This window comes from Castor canadensis, chromosome 13 (genome assembly GCF_047511655.1).
Source record: "Castor canadensis chromosome 13, mCasCan1.hap1v2, whole genome shotgun sequence".
In the NCBI taxonomy this organism is placed as follows: Eukaryota; Metazoa; Chordata; class Mammalia; order Rodentia; family Castoridae; genus Castor; species Castor canadensis.
This window is the reverse complement of record NC_133398.1, coordinates 103,673,787-103,687,500: the sequence shown is the minus strand read 5'-3', so window position 1 is coordinate 103,687,500 and position 13,714 is coordinate 103,673,787. Positions and strand designations below refer to the sequence as shown.

General features: G+C 45.2%; 1 long non-coding RNA gene across 1 annotated transcript; it reads left to right on the top strand.

Annotated features, from left to right (window-relative positions):
* The first annotated feature begins 1,582 nt into the window (after nt 1–1,582).
* Nucleotides 1,583–13,493, top strand: LOC141415696 (uncharacterized). Its single transcript, XR_012440659.1, has 3 exons — nt 1,583–1,639; nt 2,740–2,824; nt 13,451–13,493. It is a non-coding gene; the product is annotated as an uncharacterized lncRNA (long non-coding RNA).
* The last annotated feature ends 221 nt before the right edge of the window (nt 13,494–13,714 follow it).

Genomic DNA, 13,714 nt, shown 5'->3' with positions numbered 1-13,714 from the left:
GTTTTCCATACTTGTAGGAGTATGTACCGGGCCTACTCTTTCCCCATTAGATGTGCAAGACTATTTTTCAGTTCAGCTTTAAAATAAACATTTTGTTTATTATTTTTTTGATGTGGGAGATTATTAAATATTTAGTTTATTGAAAATATTAAAAACTTAGAGTAAAAAATTGTCATTTCCCCCACATGGTTTCTGGGTTTTCACTCATGTTGAAGAAGGCCCCCTCTGAAAGAAAAAAAAACAAATCATTTTCTCTACTCTGACACCAGATATGTGTCATCCCACACATCACGTCATCAATTCAGCAGTGACACCAGCTGGGTGTTCTCTCACTCAATTCTCTTCTACACTATCTACAGAGACAGTGGCAGACCCCACAGGTTGAGGGCTCAGTCCCTGAGACTGCCTGCTTTCCCCTGCCAATCTCAGCCCCAGCTGACTCCAAGTCGGGGCTCCCCTAACCTCTTCCTTGGGGTCAACTAATTTGCTTAAGCAGCTCTCAGACCTCGCCTCGGGGAAATACTTAGGCATACAGTTTTTTTATGAAGGATATTGTGAATGATACAAATGAAGCAATCCTAGGACACAGTTATGTGGGAAAGGGTGTGGAGTTTCTATGTCCTCTCCAGGTGGCCACCATCTAGCAACCTCCATGTGTTCACCTATCTGAACACAAACCCTTTAGGGGTTTCATAGAGGTGTCATTACAGGGCAGTTGCTTATATCATTATTTATTTTATTGTTTTATTTTTGGCAGCACTGGGGTTTGAACTCAGGTTTGCTAGGCAGGTGCTCTTACGAGCCACTCCTCCAGCCCTGCTTACATCATTAGACATTGGTCATCAACTCAACCTTCAACCTCTGTCTCTTACTTGGAGTTAGGGAGTAGTGTGGGGCTGTAAATCCCAACCCTGAAATCCCACCTTGGTCTTTCCTGTGACCAGTACCACTCCTAAAGCTACCTAAAGGTCCCCAAGAGGGGACCTAGAGGTACCTGTTATCTCACCAGCCAACAAAAGATACTTACATCACTCAGGAGGTTCCAAGGGTTACAGGAGCTATGTGCCAGGAGCTAGGGATGGAGACAGAACACAGAAGTTATGTGACAATATCACACACACACACACACCGCCCAGTCGTGTATTGGTGTTTATGTTGAGGGTGAAGGTCTAGCTCTTCTGTGTCTTGGGGCCGTCTCAGTGTCTCTGCACTGTGACCCAGGACTTCTGAGGGCAGGGACTGGATGACAACCCTGCCAGGGCTGATCAGTGTGTGACCTCATCCTTTTGAATTTTCCTTCCACAGGAGCAAGGCCCTGGGTGTGGCTGCTCTTTTCCACTATTGAATTCTTCCAGGCTTTGTGTGAATAAAAGAATTCATGGAGCAGGTTCCTGTGCTTTTTTGGGAAAACATTCTGGGTTTTGCTAAATAAGGAAAAAATTTCCAGAATGATTAATGATTAATCCAGGCGAGGTCTCACACAATCTGTGAAATTAATTCTTTCCAAATTCTCCTTTATTTGGTAGTAGTGTGGACTTGGTGTTGACATGATCTCAATCTAGATTCCTCTTCGATCTGCCACCAATATCCCCTGCTAAAAGAAGGACTCACAGTGACTCTGAGCACCTTTTAGCCCCAGGTAAAAGGAAGGGATTGGGTTGGGCAATGCAAGGTCTGCTCCACATCTACTCTCCCAGGATGCTAGAAATCTCTTGGCCTTGCTCCCAAACGCAGAGGTGATCTGAGAGGGAGGGCAGGGATTGATCTGTGTTTTGCTGCTAGGGTAACATCCCAGGGATGTGAAATCTTCACTGTTCTTATCTGGGGCTTGGAAAAAATTATCAATAGTTCACATTTAAAAAATTTGAACTTCCTGTTACTTTGCTGCAATGTAATCTATTGTCACACACTGGCCTTTGAAGATGCTCCCACAATGACCAGATGGCAGAGCTGGCTTTGTCATGGCAAGGCTCAGCTCTATTCTGGCTATCTTGACCCCCTGACTCTTAAGATCTTTATGAAACCAAGGGCAAACCTGAATAAACCCAGTAACTTTTCTTGCTTTTGAAACCAATTTTAGAGGTCACATCACTAAGCAATGCTATAGTTAAGCTTTTCTATAGAAAACACCTCTTGACCTATAGGCCAAGATGGTAAGAATTGCCTAAGTTGTTTTTGAGGAACTTAGAGGAGAGGTCACTTAAACTGGTTGAAGCCACTGTCCCTTTACTTGGGCTTGTGCAAGTGTCTGATGAGTGACCTTTGACCTCAGATGGCCAAAATCTCCACTTTCAGAGAACACTGATGCCACCATTTTCTGAACATGTCTCCTCTGAAGAGCTGTGGTCTGGCTACACATGTGCAGATCACCCATTACTTCACACTTTCTCACTCCCAGTCACCTTTCCTCTTGCTTCAGACCACCCTGTGAGCATATCCCATAACATGCTTCAGACCACCCTGTGAGCATATCCCATAACAACCTCTAAGCTTTGTCTTCAGGATTTGAGACTTGGGGCTCCTGCCTCCTTATGTTTATTGGACCTGTAAATTAACTGTTATTTGCAAAACTCCATTGCTCCAATGATTGGCCTACGGTGTGGTGGGCAAAACTTGCTCTGACAACTTCAACTGGTGTAAACATCATTTACACCTGTTGTGTGTTTTTGGATTTCGCATTTCTTGTATTTCCTTTTTTCTTCTTTATTGACTCTTTTGTTCCCCAAACTGTCTTTCCAGTTCACAATGAAAGAAGAAATCAACCTAGAGTGTAGATACAGAGGTTTCAATTCCCCCCCGAAGTCTTCCTCATCCTTCTCCAGAGGTAATCACCACCACAGTTTGGAGATTATTGTCATACTCCAAATTTCTTAGAAATTTAATTGTGAGTGTTTGATTCATTCCAATGAATATGTATTGTGTAGATGAAGGTGTGAATATAAAATGTGAATTCGACATACATTATGTTTATCTTATAGAATGCCATCGATGAGGTGCAATAATACCTCTTCTGTGTTCCTCCTCCATTGCTCTAACACTGCACCCCATCCCAGTCTACCTCTAAAATGTCTCCCTGACCATTTCCAATGCTAATTTCAGCAGTGCTCACTTGTTTGCTTAAACTAACAACTGGCCCACTTACCAACTAGTCTTGTTCTCTATAATCATGTCTCTTGGCTGCTGACACCTTCCAGAGTCTTTCCAGCACATTGGGAATAAAATCAAGCTACCCTGTAGGGCTTGGCCCATAGGAGGTAGCCAGCTTGTCCTTTGGGATGAATGAATGGGCTATAAAACCATCTCCCAGGATTGTGGGGCTTGACAAGATAATGTCTGCAAAGGATACAGGACCATTGCTGGCACACAGGAAGTACCTCACACATGGTTGGAGAACAGGGAGGTAGATGTCATCAAGAGCTCATATCCGGACTCTGCTTTGAACTCTAGAGTTGTGTTTTCGTCCCTTTAGAAATGTTTAACAGTGAAGTCCTTCCTGCTCATCAGATTCATCCTCTTATTCTTTTTGATTATTCTTGCACTGGGGGTAATTGTGACATTTACAAATATATCATAGTCGAATTCACTCCCTCCAGCATTCTCCTTTATCTCCCCCTCACCCCGCATTCCTGGAATAGTTTCAACATGTCTCATTTTTCCATTTTCATACATGAGTACATACAATTTCCAACATATTTGGCCTCCTACATCTTTTCCTTATATCCTCCTCAGAGCCCCAGACAGGACTTATTCTCTGTTTTTGAAAAAAGGCATTTTTGTTTGTATAAGATAGCTATACAGGGAGTTTCCTTGTGACATTTCCATGCGTATATGTATTATAACCCAAATTGGTTCATCCCCTCTATTGTTCTCCTTTCTACCTTAGTCGCCTTCTTATGGTGATTTCGACAGGCTTAGAACTCAGTATTCTCTCATCCTCTTATTCTTTTATGCCCGGCTCCTCTAGTGATAACGCCATTATCTTCCTATTCCTGCCAGCCAGCCCCCTCCCCTCTTCTTCATCTATAGATCTCACCCTCTTAATACCTTGCAAATCCACCCTGTCCCCATAACCACAGCGGCCTCTTCAGCAGAGGGTTGAAACTCAAGCTGCAAAACCAGATCCTCATTCTACCACTTAACAGTCACTGGCTATGACTAAAAATGGGACGACTCTCGGCCTCAGTGTCCTTTGGCCTGCAAGTGGCAAGAAAAATAATTCTGTGCTTAATGCAGATGCTTTCTGAGGATTACATGAGATGGTTGATGAGACTCTGTGTCTTAGCAAGCAGTAAGTATGAGCTAACGGTACCCAAGCTTCCTCAGTCCCTGGCTGGACATCTTCCTTCATGTCGTCAATCCCACATCCTGCCAAGCCTCTGCCCCAAACTGCAGTCACAATGCAGTTGGTGTTTCTGAAGTAGAATATGACTGAGCCTCCAATTCCCATTCCTGCTTAGGTGTTGGTCCATCTACCTCCAGCCCCACAGCTGCCCGCTCCCCACTGGATGTCCCCACCCTGGGCTCTCAAAGCCATCCTTCTTTGATCCAATTCCCATCCACCACCTTTCTTTTACTCCCACTGGGAGCCAACTCCTGGAGGGTGGGGCCAGGACTGCTTTCCTCAGCAACTGAGAAAGAACAGGCAGGCATCTTATCCCTTCTTATCCTAGAAGACTGTGATTTACGGTGGGGATGGGTGCTCTTAACACCCACACTCACCAATAGGCACTTAGAGAAAGAATGACCAAGGTCCTGGTAAAGCAGACCTCCATTTTGTGCTAAAAGTCTTTTCTTAGCCCTAGTAGTAAGATCAGCATGCTTATATGTGGAAACAGGGTGAACAATGTACTGTCACAGCTCGACATGCATTCTGTAATGCGTTCTTTCTCCAGTCCAGAAGTGTGCAAGGCAAACAACATATATTTTGAAGGGCTCACGTGTACACAGTGAAAATTAGAAAAGAAAATCAAGGGAATGATGATAGAACTAAGCACTTGAGGCATAACATGGAGAGAGAGTGGCCAGAAGATCTGGTAAGATGGAGGATGGTAGAGAGAGGGGAGGGCTGGGTGGCATGGATGAAGAATAAATCCAGCCCATATCACTAGGGTGTGAGGATGGTGATGTGGCCAACACCACAGAGTTCGACAGTGGCAGAGCTGAAATTCACACGGAGGTTGGTCTGGCCCCAAGCTGGTCACTTCTGTAGGTATCAGGAACAAGGAAGCAATGAAGCCATGTGGAAAAATGATCTCACTCCAGGTAGAGTGAATGGAAGATAGGTGGAAAGGGTGACCAATGGCCAGGACAGAAATCGAGGGGTGACAGAAGCAGGGTGGAGATCCTCGGAGAATGTGTCTGAGAAGCCCAAATCAGGCTGAGCCGTGGAAGGGGGTGTTTAAATAGTGCCAAACAGAGTAGGTGCCATAAAAATCTCTGCTGTGGACTGAATCATAACTCCTGAAATTCATATATGGAAACCCTGATCCTAAATGTGATTTACCGTGACAAGATAAGCCCATGATGGGGGGAGGGGGTTAACAAGGTTAAATGAGGTCAGGGACTGGAGGTGTGGCTCAAGCTGTTAGAGCCCTGAGTTCAAACCCCAGTTCCACCAAAAAAAAAAAAGGTTAAATGAGATCAAAAGAAGGGCCCTCTCACTGGGTTAGTGTCCTTATGGGAGGAGACCAGAGTGTTCTTTCCCTTTCTCTCTTTCTCCTTTTCCCTCTCCCCCCACCCACCCTTGCTCAATTATACAATGACACAAAGAGAAGGCAGCTATCTGCAAGCCAGGAAGAGGCCCTCACCAGAACCTGACAAGGCTGGCACCTTGATCTTGGACTTCCCAACCTCCAGAAATAAGAAAATGATTGTGTATTATTTTAAGTCCCCAGTGTGTGGCATTTTGTTCTGGCAGCGCAGGGTGATGAATGCAGCCTCATTCCAGGAGTGGTGGCCTTGTCTTTGGGGGCAGACATGATGTACAGCCTTGTATTTTGAACTCCTACTCTTCCAATATTCATTCATGAAACACCTTTTTGTGACCTGGGAGTAGCAGATAGCATGAAAAGTCTTTTCAACCCAGGATGACACTGTCCTTGCTGGTGGCAGCATCTCTGTGCACACAGGTGGCCACATTCACAGAGCCCCTCAGGGCAGTGTCATAGAAACAGGTCTTCCCAACAGAGCTCTGGCCTACTTTTGAGAATAATTGCTACACTGTTTAAGGACAGAGCTCTTCTAATCCTTTCAAGCAAGAGAAAAATGAAATGGTGATGAGGCCTTCCTATCTGGCCTGTGACTTTGGTGAGCATCATGTGAGATATCTGAGGACATCTTTAGATGGCAGAGCAATGTGTCAGAGGATCCTTGCTTTGGAGGATGTAAGATGATGGGGATGCATTTGAATTCCCAACAGTAGGAGCTGAGCATAGGCCTGGTAAGCCACCATCAAAAGAAATGTCTCAAGAACCCAAGACTCCATCACCTGGGTCCATGGTACAGGCAGGAAGGGGTCCACTGGGTAGGGAGATATCTCATAGGTCCTCACTCAAATAAATGAAGTCATTTAGAAATTTGACTGTACATGCTTCCTTCCTGTTATTTTTCTATTAAAAACCCACTTCAATCAAGGTAGGCGTGCAGATTGGATGCAAAAGCTTTTGAATATGGAAACACAACATCTTTCTACTTTGGGGATGCTGCTTTTTACAATGACAAATGAATATTGTCCTTGAGAATTGGACTTTCTGCTTCTGGGGGGGCGATATAAAAACTCTTTTTTATTTGAAAGTCTGAACACTATTTTCTTTGCCTGCCTTGCAAATCCATTGCTGTTCTGAGCACACTGTAGTTAAATGTGCCTCCACGGATCTGGATTGTTTTTTGCTGTCTTTGTACGTGACGTTTGTACTGATGCCCATTACAAAGCACGCGAACACTTCCGAGTGATAAAAAAGTTGAATTATCATCAAGATATTGCTCATCGTAAATGTCATTTTGTTTTACCAATCTTTTGAAAAGTGCCCAACCTAATCAGTAGCTGTGTTATCTTTGACTAACCTGAGGGATCAGCTATTTGGAACATTCCACAGCTGCAGATCACAGTTAATGAGCAGGCTGCAGCTCTAACAGCCAGCCTGAGCCAAGCCACCTGGTCTGCCTGTCTTCAGCTCTTTCCCTCCAAACACGACACTCACTTGGAGAGTGCAGGTGGCCAGCCTGTGCATCCTCTCTGACCTCTTGTTGCAGGATATATCAGATATCCAAGAGATCTCAGGTCCTGCAGGAAGTGATGATAGAGACATTTTTGCCTCCTCTGAACATCCAACCTGGCCTTTAACTTGGATGTCTCCAAGGGAGGCAGCAGTCACCTGGAATTTCTCTTAGGAACTCTTTGTTGACTGAATCCAAGTCACAAACTTGGGTGTGTGAGATATGCATGCATGCACACAACGTACACAGCACACAGCTCCTCATCTCCATACACCACACAGACCACAAGCACACATGCACACACAGCCTACTCACTGCACAAACTATACACCCTCACTACACACACCACAGATGCACACATCATACACAACAAACAACATGTATATCATGCACACACCGTATGTATAGTCCCCAAACAACACATATACCCCTGCACACAGGCCACATGCCATACACACACTTCACAAACACACTCATGTTACGCATACCACACATCATATACACACTACACTGTTCCTTGGCTGCTTCCCTGACCTCACCATCAGAGGAATACTGAGGGAAAGCCTGGTGGGCTCCTCCCCAGGAAGGACACCTCCCCAGGAAGGACACCCTTCTGGAAGGAGACGGAAGAGTGAGGGCTGCCAGTGCTAAACACAGCCATTCATCTACTCAACCACTTCTGAGAGTCCCTGATATGTGAGTGCTCTTCCAAGACCACCAGGGCAGGGAGGACTGTGAAGACAGTGGAAAGCACCCCTGTCTTCATGGAGTTTGGGGTCTAGGTGAGAGGCAGAAATAAGAAATGTGCATATTGGCAAACACCATGACAGTGACAGCCAGGAAAGGGAAGCCAGGAGCCTTGGAGCTGAGAGTTGATGACCAAAGACCCGCCTTGGATTGAGGCGGGGGAGCAGCTGGGGTCCCACTCAGGAGCAAGCTTGTATGTCCAGAGTGGAACCCAGTGGTGGAAAGGTGCAGGTGAGAAGACACCGAAGGTCTTATCTATGACATGTGCCTTCCCCTGGTGTGGAGATGGCCATGAAAGGGCGTGGGGAGAGCACCCCAAGATTCTACACTCACAGGAAGACATGTGGCCACGAAGCCTAGAGCAGAGGCAAGAAACCCATGGACAGGAGCGTTGGGGAGGGAAGATGGCACTGGATTGCCTGGCTGCCAGCTCAACTGCTAACATAGGGGTGAGAGCTTGAATCCAGGGCCATGTTTTGTTATTATGTTGTAAAATAATTTTGAATTTATGCAAGAGTTGCAAGGATAGAGTTTGCGTATCAACTTCAACCAGTGTTCCTTAATGTTAAGATTTTTTTATGCCCATAGTCCACTTGTGGAAACTGAGTATTTTGTACTTGGTAAAATACTATTAGCTAAATTTCAGGCTTTGAGTTTCCTCATTTTCCTGCTATCTCCCTGTTTCTGTTCCAGGAACCCATCTTGCATAGGTCATCGTGACCCCTTGGTCTCCTCCATCTTTCCTTGTCTTTGATAACCTCAATACCTTTGAAGAGTTCTGCCAGTTATTTTGTGAGATCCTATTCCAACAGAATGTGTTTGGTGTTTTATTGATTGGATTGTGGTTATGGATTTTGGAAAAAGCAACACAGACATGGAGTTTGCTTCTGTCACTACGCCAGGGCATGTTTCATGTCCTCATGACTCCTTCCAGGGATGTTGACCTCCACTTCTTTATCCAGTGAGGCATTCCAGGATTCCCCATTGTTAAGAGACTATTTACACTTTTCCATGGGTTGGTCAGGAACTAGACACTAACACCTCCCCATACTCAAGGGAAGGGATGTGAAACTCTAACTCCTGGACAGGGCGATCTAATAATCTTAGGGGTGTGTTAAAACCATCCCAGTTGTTAAGAATTACTGCTCACATCAGACTTTTGGTTATTAATAGAGTAGTCATGAGGTGACTCCTTCTTTCTGTAGGAAGGTGGTTTGGGTTCCTAACACCATGTCAGTCTCAGAGAGGATGTTTGCCCTGGGAAGCTTCTAACAATACCATGGGATGCTTTGTTCTGCAAAGACTAGGGAAGAGTTAGGAAGGGAAGACTGACTGACACTCAGGTGACTCCCCTCTCTCTCCTTGCCTCCTGTGGTCTACATAAGTATCCCCAAAGGCCCATGTGTTAAAGGTTTGGTCCCCAGCCCATGATGCTATTGGGAGGTGGTGCAACATTTAGGATGGGGAGCTTAGTAGAAGGAAGTTAGGTCATGGGGTGTTCTCTTGAAGGGGATAGTGGGAATTTGGCTCCCTCCTCTTCTCTTCTCTTCTCTTCTTTCTCTTCTCCTCTCCTCTCCTCTCCTCTTCTTTCTTCTCTCTCTGCTTCTCAGCTGCCATGAGGGGAAAATCTTACTCTGTCTCACACACTCCTATCATGATGTGCTATGTTGCCACAGGCAAGCAACTATGGACTGAAATCTCTGAAACTGTGCTCCAGAAGAAAGCTTTCTTTCTTTATAAGTGAACTATTCCAGGTATTTTGTCATAGTGATAGAAAGCTGACTAATGTAACCCCACTAAAATAATAGGAAAGGAATAAAAATTCTATTAACTCATAGAAAGAAAGAGAGCCAGCATAACTAGGGAGATGACATCCTAACACCTTTTGAAAGTGATACAGCTGAGCAGATACTGTCAAGGAGCATTTGCTCTCCTGTCCATTTGCAAGGCAGCAGACAGTCCCAAGGTGAGTCCCCTCCCTGGGACTCACAGAAGGAAGCTTGGAAGGACTGTGACGTTGAGTTTCCTCCAGTGCTCTGCAGTCCTGTGACTATCTGGCTACCCTCACTGATAGGAGGTAGGCTTTAGTGTCCTAGGATAAAGTACTACACTGGGTGGCTTAGAACCATGAGAATTGAGTATCCCCCAGTTCTAGAGGGCAGAAGTCCAAGATCAAGGCAGTAGCAAGTCCATACCCTCTCTGAAGGCCTTAGAGAGCAAATGTTCCACGTCTGCTAGGTCCTTGGCTTGTGGCAGTGCAACTCCAATGTTCACATGACATTTCTTCCATGTGTGTACATGTCTATGTTTGAATTTCCCCTTTTATGAGGACAGTTGTCATCACATTGAGCTGGAACTCAGCCTAATAATCTCTTTTGAACAAATTACATTGTGCCAATACAGTAGTACTGATGTCATCAGGGCTTAGGAGCAAAATTTGTGTGTGGGGTACACATCCAACCTATAACTAAACTACATGGGGCACTCACCTGTTGGTGAAACAGAGACTTCTCTCTAGGTAGGGGATGAAAGTCAGTGAAAGCCAGCTCTAAGAACTTTAGCTCTTTTTCCTACTCTGCCTCCACAGAGCAGCCAGGCCATGCTGCCCTCACTTAGCCAGAAGTGTGGAAAAAGTTACAAGTCCCCAGAGAAACTTTTGCCAGGTATTGGCACTTGCTGGTTCCTCACCCGAGCCTGGCTCTCACTGCATGGAGGCCCCTCACTTCCACCTGCTCAGGCACTTGCCTGCTTCACTTTCAAATGTGAATTAGCAGCCAATGATTGCCGGACACTGGAGAGAAAGTCAGAAAGCAGGTTTGCAGAGGAAACAAAAATAGTGAGGGAGTGAATGAACAGAAAAACAGTAACTCATATTCTCACAGATCAAAGATGGTGTGGCATCCATAGGGAAAGAAAGATATGCTAGTATAAAGAGAATTATTAAGCTTTGGTCAAGAAGAAAAGGAGAATATAGATATTTTCAAACATGAAAGCAAGCCATATCTATATGTTTATGCATGTATGAATGTATCATCTATGTATCTATCTTTATTTCTCTATCTATATGTCTATCATCTATGTGTGTATGTATGTATGTATGTATCTATCTATCTATGTACCTTACCTATGCATGTTTCATATATATTTCCCCTGAATTCTTTTGAAAACTACTGGACAGACACTTCAATGGAATAAGGAAGAAAACTATATAACATGGAATTCTATAAATAGAGGACCAAACACAGGAATGAGATGAGGAAGTCTCAAAAGTCTCTAAGAAGAATACATTTTCCAACTAGTTTCAATATATTTTCCAAGTAGTTTAATAGAGATGTTAAATATTAAGCATTTAACATCTCTATTAAACCTTTTAGAAATATTACCAAGAGATGCATGGAAAACTGAACAAATGAAAATATGTGATGATGTTGAACCCCTAGAAGAACAAGCAAATGTAAGAGGGGAGGCACGCTTAGAGCAGGCCACTGGACTGAGCAAGAGCGATGCACACGTCATGCACCAATGCAAAGTCTGACTTTGTGGGGAGGGAGGCAAGGAGCTGGGGGACGGAGGATGATGTGAGAAGACCGACTTCCCACCTTCCCTAGCAGGAAGTACTCTAAAATATTGAACAATCAAGAAGCACCAGAACAGTATATTACATAGATAGACAGAAATAAACACTAGCAAACAGTCTTTAAAATTAGAAAATGATTTTCTCTATTATGTGCAGAAGGTTTGGACACAAGTCCCACACTTTTTTTTTTAACATACACTGCTTAAAACTCTTTGATTTTGTTGTGTGAATATAATTGCTACAAGGAGAAGCATACTTCTACAGCACAGAGTGGGGGAAGAGCATGTGCACACAGCTCATGGAGGCGTAGACAAGTCTGGGCTTCCTGGCAGGATTGTGTACTGACTTTTGATCAGTGAGCCCTCCCTGACTGCTCAGAGCCCTTTCACTCCATCCATCACTGTCCCTTTGAAATGGCCTCTGTGACAAGAAGCTTACCACATTAACACCTTGCCCTCCTCATTCCTGAGGTGGGTGACAACCATGCTGCTGCCTGCAGGGGAGGCAGCCTGAGAGGCCCTGGGTGCACCTGTCCATGGGTGATGGAGATACTGGCATTTCTCTGGTGGCGTTGGCAAGGCACCAGCTGTTATGAAAATGGCTGCATGGGATAATTGGCCATCTGTTTCCATAGCTACTGGGAGTCTCATACCTTCCTCACTCCTTTTGCATGTCTATACTACACACTACACAGGCTAGTCCCCACCAGTCTTCCTGGAATGGCTCTCCAAATCCAATTTTCTTTTTGGTTGTAGTGGGGTTTGAACTAAAGCCTCATACTTGATAGACAAGCACTCTACTGATTGAGCAATGCCACAGTCCTTTTTGCTTTACTTTTTAGATAGGGTTTATTATTTTTGCCTGAGCTGGGCTAGACTGAGATCCTTCTATTCCTGCCTTCCACGTACCTGGGACTACAGGGATGGGTCTCACTAACTTTTTGCCCACCATGACCTCAAACCGCAACCGGAGTAGCTAGGATTTATAGGCAGGAGTCAGGTGAGCCCAAGCACCAAGTCCTTTTGATGGCTTTTGCATCATGACATCCTTTGATCTACCCCCCTACCCAGAACAGAGAGGGTGAAATTAGGGCCAAAGGTACCTAATGGGAATGTGGATCTCCACTCATAGGTCTTCCCAAATTTGCCTTGGGAAGGGATACAGACCAGAGACAATTGAGGGAGGAAGAGTGTGGGGACATGAATGTCACAGCTGGTTGATTGGAATGCCTGACTGGAGACTCAGGTCCAGGTGGGGAACTGGACAAACCCAGCACCTTTTGCACCAACACTGCACTATGGAGGCCGTCAGTCCTGAATACCCTTCTACACTTCCCTCTGAGGGTTTGAGACACAAGTGAGAGGTGGGATTTCCCCATGGGTCTCCACCACTGGAGAATATCTGTGCGATGCAGATGCGTCTGGGGAGGTCAAGGTGGAAGTGACCACCACACCAGAGGGTCACCAGCAGACTCAAAGGTTCTTAAAAGTGGGGCCTCAAAATGCAAATCCAGCCAACAAAGGAGAGTTGCACACTGCCATGGGCTTACTGGGGCAGAATATTTCCTACCCTTGTTCATTCATAAGAGACAGGCCAGCTGCAGGCATTTGTGGGGGCTGGGGTCCTGCTATAGGTTATAGACCTTTCTTACAGGGGTGAGAACAGGGATTTGATGTCAGCTCTGGCCTTCGGGACTTATGGGTAATTTGCTATACTGGTGAGGCCAGTGGCCTTGTTCCTTTGATCACAAGCAAAGACTCCAGATTGTTCCTGACAAAAGCAATCGATTTATTGCATCCGGGCCTCAAATGCTAACAGGAATACGCAGTGTGTGTGTGTATGTGGGTGTGGGGGTGTGGAGGCATGGTTGGGTGCCTCTGCCCTGCTCAGTCTTCCCTTTTTTTTTCCCAGGGTCTGCCTGTGATTTCCACAATGATGCCTCTGAACCTCAATCTCTAAATTCAGTTGTGTATTTGCAACATTCTCTTGATTCATGATGATGTTAATCCACTGACTAAAATAGAAACTGCATTTGTGTCATCCTTGAGGATAAGGGCTGGCAGGAGTGCTTGCCTAGGTGCAGCCACCTTTGACCACAACTCCCGCCTCTTGGGATGGAGAAGGCGAGAGTCTGGGGGGAAAGGGAAGACTAGATACTTACGTGGGTCACAGCCA